This window comes from Rutidosis leptorrhynchoides, chromosome 2 (genome assembly GCF_046630445.1).
Source record: "Rutidosis leptorrhynchoides isolate AG116_Rl617_1_P2 chromosome 2, CSIRO_AGI_Rlap_v1, whole genome shotgun sequence".
NCBI lineage: Eukaryota > Viridiplantae > Streptophyta > Magnoliopsida > Asterales > Asteraceae > Rutidosis > Rutidosis leptorrhynchoides.
The window spans coordinates 599,070,808-599,083,423 of record NC_092334.1 but is presented as its reverse complement, the minus strand read 5'-3'; the positions used below and the strand labels follow the sequence as shown (position 1 = coordinate 599,083,423).

Here is a 12,616-nt window from a genome sequence, read left to right as displayed (position 1 = left end):
ACACTTAACCATGTCACACATTCATATAGATATCTTGAACAAAAGGATGATTGATATAAATCAAAATATAGGAGTGTAACGTAGCAGACTAGTTGTTACACATGGTGTGTCTTTTAAGACAGACCAATATTATTAATGTCAGTGCAAGTGGGAGTCTGTTATAAATATGTTCTCGGGTTGGCTACAGTTCGACCGTGGTTTGACTGTGGTACATATATTCCGAAGATATGCCCATGACATTAAATAATAAAAGTCCATTTATCCTATTCGGTCACACACAAAGGCCAATCGTAAAATTGTTTGATATACCTTCTAATCGAAAATTAATTTATTAATCATTAGTTAATGGTTTAATAAATTAAGTAAGTTTTTTTTATGTGTATACATATACTTACAAATCTAAATATGTAGAGATTTGATTAGATTTTGCAAATCATATTTTATATAAGATATAAGATTTGATTTGATTTATAAAATATGATTTGATTTTGTAAATCTTATTTTATATAAATATTTGATTTTGTAAATCTTTCCAAATCTTTATTTATTACATTTGTACTAGATGTATTAATTGTATCAATTATGTAATATATAATACCAAGTCTTGGTATTGGAAAAGTTATGAAAAACATACAAAAACACACATACAAAAATGCTATTTTTCTTTCTTATTTTCAAGTAACCAAAAATACTTGGAATCTATAATTGGGTTCGGTTTTTGGTGGAAATAACGAAGAAGAAAATATCCGTTAAGTAGAAGGTATAGATCGAAGCAAGGTTGGAACTTTGAGTGTCTACCGTTTAGAGGAACTCTTCTTTGGGTTTTCAAATTCGATCTTCAAAAGGCTACAAAGGTTGTATTCTAATCTTCTCTTGTTCGGTTTCGTTAATTTGTTTTGTTTGCCAAAGTTTTGTACAATGATCCGTGGAAGAGTATGATTTTGTAAAATTTTAAAAATGCTTCCGCTCGCTTTGAATTTGTATCATACTCCAACACAAAGAACAGCTTCCAGTTGTATCGTCAACTTCAATAATGATTCTGATCCTGTTGTAATACTAGGAATCATCAATTATAGTGTTTGCTCAGCTTGATTGATTGTTGATATTTAGTTTTACAAATTACCTTTTCCGGTTATCTTCGTGGTTATAACGACTTATTCTAGTAAGGGTAAGTAGTTATCTGTGATAAACGTCAAAATATGGATTAGGAAGGTACAAGTAGACATTTGTTAATTGTATAGTTATTGTCTAGTTCTCATAGTGGTTTGTCTGATTTGAGGTTGTGGTCGACGTAAGACTAAGTGCTTTAATACTGTGACTTACTGAAAGACATGGTCTGCGTCAGAAGCATATCCTAGAGGTATTATCATATAAAAACTAGGGATGAGCCCGAAACTGCTAGCCACTAATACTGAGCAGGTTGTCTTGAGGATTAGCATTTGTTAGTAAGAAGATTATAATTATCTATGGTTAAGAAAAGCCGAATCTGTTATTCAGTGTATCACCTTATGCATTAGCCTAGGTTTAAATCCATAAAAGGCCATTTGGTTCCATCTAGGGACGACTTTGGGCGTTGGATATCCTGTTTCGATCAGAATCACGATAACCTAGTTCTTAATGACATATCAAGATAGGAATTAGACTAGCTTGATAAGGATTAGTGTGTACCATAGGCAAATTAATCTACCTTTCAAGGAGTCCCTATTTTAATTACTTGATCGAGACATTCTAGATAAACATATATATCTTTATTTGCTTTATTTGCTTTATCGTTATATATAATTAGAGAAAAAAACCTAAAACGAAACCACGACTTTACCTACTTGTATCTTTCTTCTAAAAGATTAATTATTAATAACACTACCTTTTTTCAAGTTGTAATGAGATTCAAAGAAAGGTACGAGGTTATACTTACTACTTACTGGTCATAACAAGCATGTAGGTAGCATATAGTTTGAGCCCCAACTACATATAAATTTGAAATTGATCTCCCAGTCCACAATCACGTCACTGTAAAACGACCAGTGAGAATCAACGTGTTTGTAAAACTCCCGCGTTATACTTACCAGTAAGGGTGGATTTAGGACGTGTGTGAGTGTGTGTGCGTGTGTGTGAGAGAGAAGGAAACGTGGAAAAGTAAGAAACATGGAGAAGTAGTGGCGAATTTAGGATCGTAACTCAATGGGTCCTAAATTTTTTTTCCCTATAACTTACTTAAATGAAAATTGAATGTAGCAGTTCATGTCGAATTGGATCGGGTAATTACAAACACCATCAAACAAAAGCGTATAATTGTATACTTTTTAAAAGGGGCTATGTTCATGTTCATCATCATCTTCAACTTGAACATGTGGTTGTTCTTCATCTATATTTGTAGTTACCGAAGTATTAACAGAATTTCTAGATTCCCCCAATTTTTGAAGAACCAGAACATATTCCAGGTACATATCATATTACAATCTAAGTGCCACAACACAGTATCAAACAATAATCATATTATAAAAATCAACAATTTGGTCAATATCCACACAACACATTCCAAAAGAATAGGTTACATATTAGAATTGAGAGTTGCAAAATTAGAATAAAAATAGGGAGAATGAACCATACCATATATGTGAATGACCGAATAAAGTTATGGTTTTAATTTTTCCAAAAGTTGAAGAACAAAAGCGTAACTAGGTCTTGTCGTGTTGAACAAAAGCGTAAAAGGTGTGTTTATGTTACCGTGTATAAGCATAAAAACAAAAAGCGTTCACTTTTTCTTTATATGTAAATATATTGATTAGTGGCTCATACTATAAAATCATAAGTGGGCTAATTTTTATTATTTAGTGGCTCTTACTATAAAATTTCAAACTTAAAAAACATATGGGACCTACAATTATACTTAGTGGCGCCCTGTAAAATTTGTAACGATCCTTTGAAAAAAAAATTATTGTAACTAGTGGTATCACGGAACCTATGTACATATATGAAGGTTCGCCACTAGAAGTAAGAATAGTTAGAAGGAAACATGGAGAAGTAAGAAACAAAAAGTAGTTGCTCTCTCAATTGTTGATGTAGAGTTCATAAAGATGAAAAAAAGTAGTTGCTCTTTCAATTGTTGAAGTAGTGTTCAAAGGGATTGCACGAGCAGTAACTGAAGCCATATGGATTCGAAAACTTCTAACGAAGATTGGAAGACACAAACGAGATAATGTGCGACAATAAAATCCCTATCTGTAACAAACCGTCCCACATCGCCGATCTATTGAAAGTATTGGTCCCTTATAAGCTCAAAGTTGTGACTAATTGATATCTCCCACCATGATTTTTAGTTGAAACCTGGAGATACCGGGTTAGTTCACTGCTTACGCTTATGAGGGGCGATTGTCGCTCGGGTTGCGATGGGCACTCGGGTCGTGAATCTTTTGGGGCCGATTCGAGGGTCGTTTCATCTGGTATCAGAGCCATAGGCCTCTCGGGGTGTGATGGACACTCGGTTCGTGCATCTCCTGAGGTATCCTCACGGGGTGTGACGTGCACAATGCTCGTGCATATCATGGGTATGGATCCTGGGTATTGATTATGTTTCGGCCTGATGAGGATCAGGAGGTTAAGTGGGAGTGTTTGTAACAACCGTCCCACATCGCCTATCTATTAAAAGTATTGGTCCCTTAAGCTCAAAGTTGTGACTAATTGATATCTCTCACCATGGTTTTTAGTTGAAACCTGGAGATACCCGGTTAGTTCACTGCTTATGCTTATGAGAGGCGATTGTCTCTCGGGTTGCGATGGACACTCGCTTCGTGCATCTCTTGGGGCCGATTCGAGGGTCGTTTCACTATCGTACTTTCAAAGAGAGTAAACACAACTAGTCGGTTGAGCCTTGTTTAGAACCAACTAGCCGTTTGTGTCTTTTATAAATAGGTCAATTCAAGAAAGTAAAGACAATCAACACTTACTTTTACATATTCATTCGTCAACTACAATAAGTAGTTCATTGAAACCTTTTTGCTGAATAAACAAAATGATCAATGAATTATTAATAAAGCGGTGTACAAGTTAATTTAACATGATGCCTGAAGTACTCGGCAACGGTATTCTCCCAATGCCCAAATAGGGAAGATGTTTATGTATGCTGCATACGTGATCATGCAGTTCTTGTTAAAGACCCCCATGATTTCCTGTACATTTGCAAGGAAAATATTAAAATGAGAATAAGCAATGAAGATGTATAGCTTTTCTATATTTTTTCACAAATGATTTAACACGTAATATTTCGCATAGCTTGATAATAGTAGTATATCTACAATTCAATAAATGCATCTATGGATTTACCTTACATTAATTCTTTGGTTGTCATCATTATAAAATCATTATTAATTTCTTTTTATTAAAAAAATCCATTAAATTTTCAAAATCTCTCTAATTAACTAATCAGGCCTGACAATAGTTCAAACTCGAATATAGTCGGTTAAAAATGATGAAAGGTCAATATTTTAATAAGAATTTAGATAAGAGTTTTGAAGTATTTGAACATTGAACTTTTAGATAATTACGTAAAAGTTTATGTTTATGGTTGTTTTCTATATTTACAAAATAATTTGAAATTTATTATATCTAGACGTATAAAAGTCCAATCACATTTGCATTTTATAATATCTTGGTTGTCACTATGAAAAAGGTCTTGAACTCTTGATGCATCATACAATATGTTTGTACAATGCGAACTATAAGTTAACAGTTTAATGTAGCTCAAACATAAGTTATCTAAATGTGCAATATATATATATATATATATATATATATATATATATATATATATATATATATATATATATATATATATATATATATATATATATATATATATATATATATATATATATATATATATATAGGATCAAGAGGGAAGTAACCAATTAGGGGGAAGCGGGGGGAAGCAAAAACTTTTTTTTTTTTCGTTTTTTGAAAAAACTTTATTCACGAACATTATAGATGAGATGAAAATATGAACATTTAGTAGAGACACTTTGTGATAAATGTTTTTATTTTGGCGGGAAAACGCTCGAAGAAGTAATATATAACAATTATCGTGTTTTTCAAGCGTATGTTGAGGTTTTAGCTATTGGGGTTTAGATATTAGGGTTTAGATATTAGGGTTTATATGGTTTAGATATTAGGGTTTAGAAATTTAGGGTTTAGGGTTTAGATTTAGGGTTTAGATTTAGGATTTAGATTGAGTTTTTAACACGAACGGTTTAGAGTTTAGGGTTTAGGGTTTGGTGTTTTGGGTTTATGGAATAAACCTAAAACACCAAACCCTAAACCCTAAACCCTAAATTCTAAATCGGGCTAAATTTTACTTCACAAAACATGAGAAAAAAAACGTTCATATTCTTCACGAACAATATTATCTTGAATGTTATTTTTGTCGATCGTTTTCCTGCCTAAATAATGACATTCATCACGAAGTGTCTCTTCTAAATGTTCATATTTTCGTGTGATCTTGATGTCGGAAAAAAAATTCCAAAAAAAACGAAAAAAAAAAAAAAAATTTGCTTCCCCCCGCTTCCCCCGATTGGTTACTTCCCCATTAATCCTGCCCATATATATATATATATATATATATATATATATATATATATATATATATATATATATATATATATATATATATATATATATACACACACGTTAACATAAGTTTTATCTAAACAATAAGTTAACAGTCTAATGTAGCTCAACATAAGTTAGTTAAATGTGCAATATTTAAATGTCACTATGAAAAAAGTCTTGATGCAACATACAATATGTATCACATGAGATTACCTGTTGTGGAAAATCTCCATTTTCCATCTGAGAGTTTATCAATACTCTTGCGGCACGATGCAATGGTGTTGGATCTCTCTTTGCCTATGAAATAAGTGTAAAACCGAATTTTAAGAAACATATCATCAATTTATCAAAGGGTTACTGTTGTACTTTTCTACAGAATTTCAATATGTATACGATTATTTACAATAAAATCAACTTTATTCCTTTTAGCTTAGATACCATCAGAGACAGAGTTTAATTAGTTCAAATTAGTAATAGAAGTATTATTAATTCCTTTTTATCTTTATTCACAATGTACATGACAGAAAAATCTAAAATGGTAGAATTAGTTGGATGCATACCTGCTCAGCATCAATAAGAGTTAGCATAGCTCATGCCGTATTTACCACGTGAGAGCGATTTCCCTTAAGGTTGGTATATACCTGTGTAAATTAAATAACCCACACATTTTTAGAAAATGAGCCATTAGATTCTGTTGAATACACATGTTAATGACCAAAATTCCATTTTTTGACCTTATTTTGACAAGAGAGGTAGCTCTCTCCCCATCCACCCGAATCGAGCTGTTTTGACAACACAAAGTTGCAAGCTCTACGAATGCTAGAGCAGTTTGAATAGTTTTTTCCAGCCGCCACTAACCCTTTTACTCCAAACCATGTCCCATAGGTGTAGCAGACTGACCATGAACCATACCATGATCCATCTGGTTGTTGGTTTGCTTCAAGGAATGCAGCAGCTTTATTAACACAGCTTTGAATCTCTTCACTCCTATGCTTAGGGTACAACTTTTTGAACAACACCATTGCTTCAATTGCAGCCGAAGTACACTCTACATATCTGAAAAAACATGGCGCGTTGTTAGCTAGGAAAAAAAAAAGTCACAACTTGATGAATATTTGAGAAAAGGGGTCCTATCTTACGGATAGTCAATAACAATGTCACCAAAAGTTTCTGCAGGATTGATTAACTGAAAGTGGCAAAAATCAGTTTAGATGCTTAATGACAGATAGAAACATGTTGCAACACATAATATTCATCAATGTGGAAAAGAGTAGTGAACATCATAGTCAACATACTTAAAACATACTTCATTACAGTAGCAATATTAAATAGAATAAGAACAGAGTACACTTTATGATGTGTATACTAATAGACTAATTATAGTGAATCGTCTAATAATAAGTAAAAAGATACCTCTAACCAGCCGTAGGATCTTGTTAGTTCATAAGTTGCGAAACCACCATTAGCATTCTGTAATTATATAACAAGCAAGAGTGAGCATACAATAAATGTGAAAAGATCATTACAATAACCAACATTACCATTAAAGATAGAATAACATTGATAGAATCATACAACCGATTTGCATCCAACGGCTCATCAACAATTTCCGGGGGCAATTTTGAAAGCAGGAGTGCAGCCTAATATAAAATAAATGTGTTAAATAATAAACCGGAAGAATAAATTTAGATGGATAGGTTGTTTATAATAAATAGTAACCTTTAACCCTTCTGCAGTACAATCAGAAATGGGCCAACCGTGATCTGCAGTTGAGAAAGGCCAAGCACCTTTTGAAATATGACGATACCAATAATCAAGATCGCCAATGCTATTTTCCAACACCTTTATAGGAATAAGGAAGACATTAAAATAAGATAACTAGTACAACAACAAAACCCAATCCTACAAAAGTGGGATTGAAATTTAAGGTGTGGTTAACTAGGTGTTGTTTGTTTTTGAAAATATTTTTGTCTGAAGATCTGCGGACCATGTCTGTAAAGAAGATCTGATCTAAAGGTCAGTATAGCCTGAATACTAAAGACTAACTTTTTTATATCTGCAAAATAACTTAATCCTACTTAATCCTGTCTACAGCACTTAGAAACACATTTCTAAGTCTACAAGTTTGCATACAGAATAAGACATTATTTTATCTTATGTCTTCAGAAAAGTCTGCAGGAAAACAAACTATTTAGACATGTCCTGTGAACACCACTATATGTCATCCAACAATTAGTGCTTTACATCTAGATGTGTTGAAAAACACGTCTAATTAGCCTTTCTAACATGTCTAATTAACGATTTTTGTCTTATATAAGACATAATAAGATCTGCAGATTGGAAAACAAATGACCTCCTAGAATGTAAGTTACTATTAAGCGAAAGTGTGAGCACCTGTGACTTCTTTATGAACATGTGTCCTTTTTTCATCGTAGGACCAAATTCTTCGACGAGTTTTGTAGAAATAATTGCTTGCATGGCGAATGCAGTATCCCACAGTTGACTACCATTATAGCCCTGCATTTTCATGCCATCTTCAGCAAGCCACAAATAATCGGGTATTCTTGCGAGATGCAACTTGAAAGCCTCTGAGTTTGGATCTTCGACCCAGCAGCAAAGCTTATTTAACACCTGAAGCAGAAATTAAGGTTTGGAACAAGAACACTCTGGATATCAAAATCACAAACACACAAATTATTTTTGAAATTAATAATTTGAGTATCATTGTAGTAAACTAGTGAAGACCACAAAGATTCATTCCTAAGTGAAACATTAAAAATAGAAGATGTGTAACGCATTAAACTCTTGGCATCCTCCCAGGCTGAAACATAGTCAATAGTTAGAATCTATATGGTGCCCATCACACCCCAAGAGACTATGGCTTTGATACCATATGTAACGTCCTCATAATAAATATGTTCTAGTGATGTGCCCGCTAACATCGATAGAAATGTACAAATAAGGAGCATAAGTACTAAATACCTTGTTTACGGGCCCTAGGCATATATATCGAGTACTTTCATTGCCATAATGAATATGTTCCATCACCTTACGAAGAGCCTTCTCTCTCAACTTCTTACCAGGCCACCTCATGAATACAGGCTCCACAAACTTGTCAAGAGTTGCCCAAAGTACATCCTGGATGGCAGGATGCGAGTAGTAAAGATCTTCCTGCAATTAGTAAAATACATTATTATAAAATAGCATAACGGAAACAAGTGAGCATATAGCATAGTTTGCTATGTTGAACAAAATAAACAAATATACCAACAACGTTGGAGTTACATTTAAGAACCAGAACAACTCATGCGTAGTCTTACTGAAAAGAACTAAATAGGAATATTTAAAGTAATTTTGTCTTTGGCATGTGTTATTTTGAACCAAAATATCAAGGTATACAAACCTTTGCACAATGGTTTCGTGCACTATTCCAATCTATATCATCATAAGAGACGGTAAATAGCTCCTTTCTCAGTGCTAGAACCGTGGGTGTGATAGGTCCAACAAATCTCTTCCCATATAAATACGACATAGGCAGGTAGACCATTCTACAATGACACCACATCCTACCTGAAATGTTGAGGTCAACCTTTACAATTAAAAAAAGACAAAAAAAGAATATATTTCATAACAATATTTGTTAAATACAAGTTAGCCTCACTCACCTGGATGTACCTGAAGAAAATATGGAAGCAACCACATCTCAGGAGGCAACGGATTATTTCCAGACCATTCAAATACACCAAGTACCTGTTTTTGGCGACGTACATATTGTAAGATTAAGATGAATATATAAAAAGATAATATATTATATAGTCAAATTATAAAAGATGGATCAATTAAGAGAAATTAGTTGGTTTACCGAAAGCCAAAACTTTCCCCAGGATGTTATATAAGTGGCACCACCATGGTCCAAAATCCAATTCCGACCTTTCTCCATTGCCCCTTCTCCATCATTAGCTCCTTCACCAAGCAATCTTAAGGCAACATAGTTCAAGACACTACCAAACATGGTGCTATGACTCTCTATGTGTAGGCCCCATCCACCATCTATATTCTGTAGTTACACAAATATAATAAATCCCTTTACTAGCTAGGAAGTATATATGTATATGTATATATATATACATATATATATATATCAAAAATAAAGAGAACAGTAATCTTCACATGCCTGATGATTGTAGAGATAACGGACCATCTCCCGTATATGCTCTTTGGATAAGACTAGATTCAGTGCCCTGGTAATAGTTAGAGTAATAATCTGATACATTAAATTAACTTGTACTGTCAGCATTACACACAAATAAACAGATATCTTCTTTTTCAACTCAAGAAATTGTAGGTAGTACAAAGATAAGACTAACCAAGCCAGGCAACAAAAACATGGGGCCTGCAGTGTCTCCTGGCCAATGTCCATCATCTGCCTGGAGGGTTGAATGGAAACCAATAGCTCTTCTTAATACATTTGTTACATTATCCTCTGTAATTTCCTCGACATCTTTAATATTGACTTTGGGTGGGTAATCAGGGAGGCCTTTCTCCTTTGCAAACTACAGAATTTGCCAAAGGATCCTTAGAAGTAAAATATGGCTTAAGACGGTTCATTTTCAGTACTCCCGCCACTAACAAAGTGGCACGAATAATGACGTAGTAGGTCTCTTGTAAGTGAGTAATTTTAATTATTTTAAAGGGTTTATATAGTAATTTTATTGTTAGGCCGGATTTTTGCTTTAACTTTCAGAGTCAGAGTTAGAATTTATATATTAGGTGATTAGTGTCACAAAATAATACTTAAATGAATCGAGTGGTAAAAATTTAGTAGATAAATTATGATTAAGTACAAACATAAAAAACCATCCAGGCATAGCCTGGGTGGCCACCAGGACTTCCAATGAAGCAAGAAGTCAAGGGTTCGATTCCCTTCAAGGCAAATACCTTGGGGCGAGCTCCATTTAGTGACTGATTGACTAAAGGATGCTTTGCCTGGTAGCGGTGGAGGTCTGGCTTGCCGTTTACCCGGGGTTTACCAACTAGAGGGGAGCCATTATGGCTCGTCGCTAAGGGGGTTCCTCGTAAAAAAAAAAAAAGTACAAACATAAAAAAAATCAAATTATCTTGTAACACAAATGTTTCATACGATATTTCTTAATTAACTCTATTTTATAGACATAAATTTCAGTGATGATAAAAAAGCAGGCAAATTTAGACCATTCTTACTCATGACCATTCTTATACATGGCTACACCACTGACTTCATGGTTAAATAGGCAACTCGCTAGACGAATGACTATCTAGTGATAGAATAACTAGGTCAACAAACACACGGTTTAATAACATTTCAGTTATTCAAATCAACCTCTTCTGCTAAAAATGATTTATTCGGTCAAAATATGTCAAAATCGGTCAAATACACTTAAAGTCAAAGTCAAAGTCCGATATCTTCGACTTGGCCAATTAGTCCCTACTACAAGAGGTATCGACCAACTATTCACAAAAGCGACTTTTACAACCTTGCACTACATATGGTGTTAATTAATGTGTTAAATTTACCTGTCTACGCATAAGCAGATCCGAGCTATGTTTCTTTTCGAACCGATTTTCATGAAATGTTTGGCGAAGTTTTTCGATATCAGCCAATTCTTCAAGGGACCCTGCCGTCTGATCAAACTCCCAAAATTGCCGGCCGACGTGATAATTGATTGACCGGAGCCAAGGATTTTCTCCCTCAGCAATCTTCAATTTCCACATTCTTTAATTCGATCACTGTCAGTTTCACAAAAATCATTTTCAAATACTTTAACAGAAAATTTACAAAATGCACAAATTCAAATGGAAATGCATGATTTAGAGTACAATTGTCAAAATCCATACTATACCAGAACTATGACTTGCAGTTATATTACCAATTTACTATGTTTGTTGTTTAGACTTTTTTCCTGTGTGAGCTACAGGCTACGGCTAATAAATACTGAAATTTTATTATTATTATATAATATATAATATGATGGTCACTGAAAAACCATACTATATGACACACAAATTTCAATATATAACGGTCTTTGAAGAACCATACTAATTTACATGATACATACAGTCAAAATATAATGGTCTTACCATATTACATGATACATACAGTCATAATTTATTATTAAATAAATTATTAAAAATAAAGATAATGGTCATTGAAGAATCATATTACTCCCTTAGACTACTTTGTTAGACTGACTGAGCTCTATATGTTTGGTGTCAAAGGGCGAGTCCCATAAAAAGTGTCCTCTATAAATTTTGATTAGATTTAAAAAATTTAGTTTGATAAATGTCAGTTGTTCTTAGGTAAGTTTGAATTAATTTATTTTATAAATAGATTATTGAGAGTAATAGATGAGGATAAATTGGGAAGTTTAACAACATTTAATAGCTATTTTTTGTTTACATTTTATATATATATATATATATATATATATATATATATATATATATATATATATATATATATATATATATATATATATATATATATATATATATATATATATATATATATATATATATATATATATATATAAAATATATAGGGGCAGGATCAATGGGGAAGTAACCAATAGGGGGAAGCGGGGGGAAGCAAAAAAAAAAATTTTGTCCGTTATTTTTGGAAATTTTTTTTCCGACATCAAGATCACACGAAAATATGAACATTCAAAAGAGACACTTCGTGATGAATGTTATTATTTAGGCAGAAAAACTATCGACAAAAATAACATTCAAGATAATATTGTTCGTGAAGAATATGAACGTTTTTTTATGTTTTGTGAAGAAAAATTTAGCCCGATTTAGAAATAAACCCAAAACACCAAACCCTAAACCCTAAACCGTTCGTGTTAAAAACTCAATCTAAATCCTAAATCTAAACCCTAAACCCTAAATTTCTAAACCCTAATATCTAAACCCTATAAACCCTAATATCTAAACCCTAATATCTAAACCCCAATAGCTAAAACCTCAACATACG

At 33.1% G+C, this 12,616-nt stretch overlaps 1 pseudogene; it reads right to left on the bottom strand.

Moving 5' to 3' along the window:
* Window positions 1-4,052: 4,052 nt before the first annotated feature.
* LOC139893398 (cycloartenol synthase-like) lies at window positions 4,053-11,355 on the bottom strand (annotated as a pseudogene).
* Between the last annotated feature and the right edge of the window lie 1,261 nt (window positions 11,356-12,616).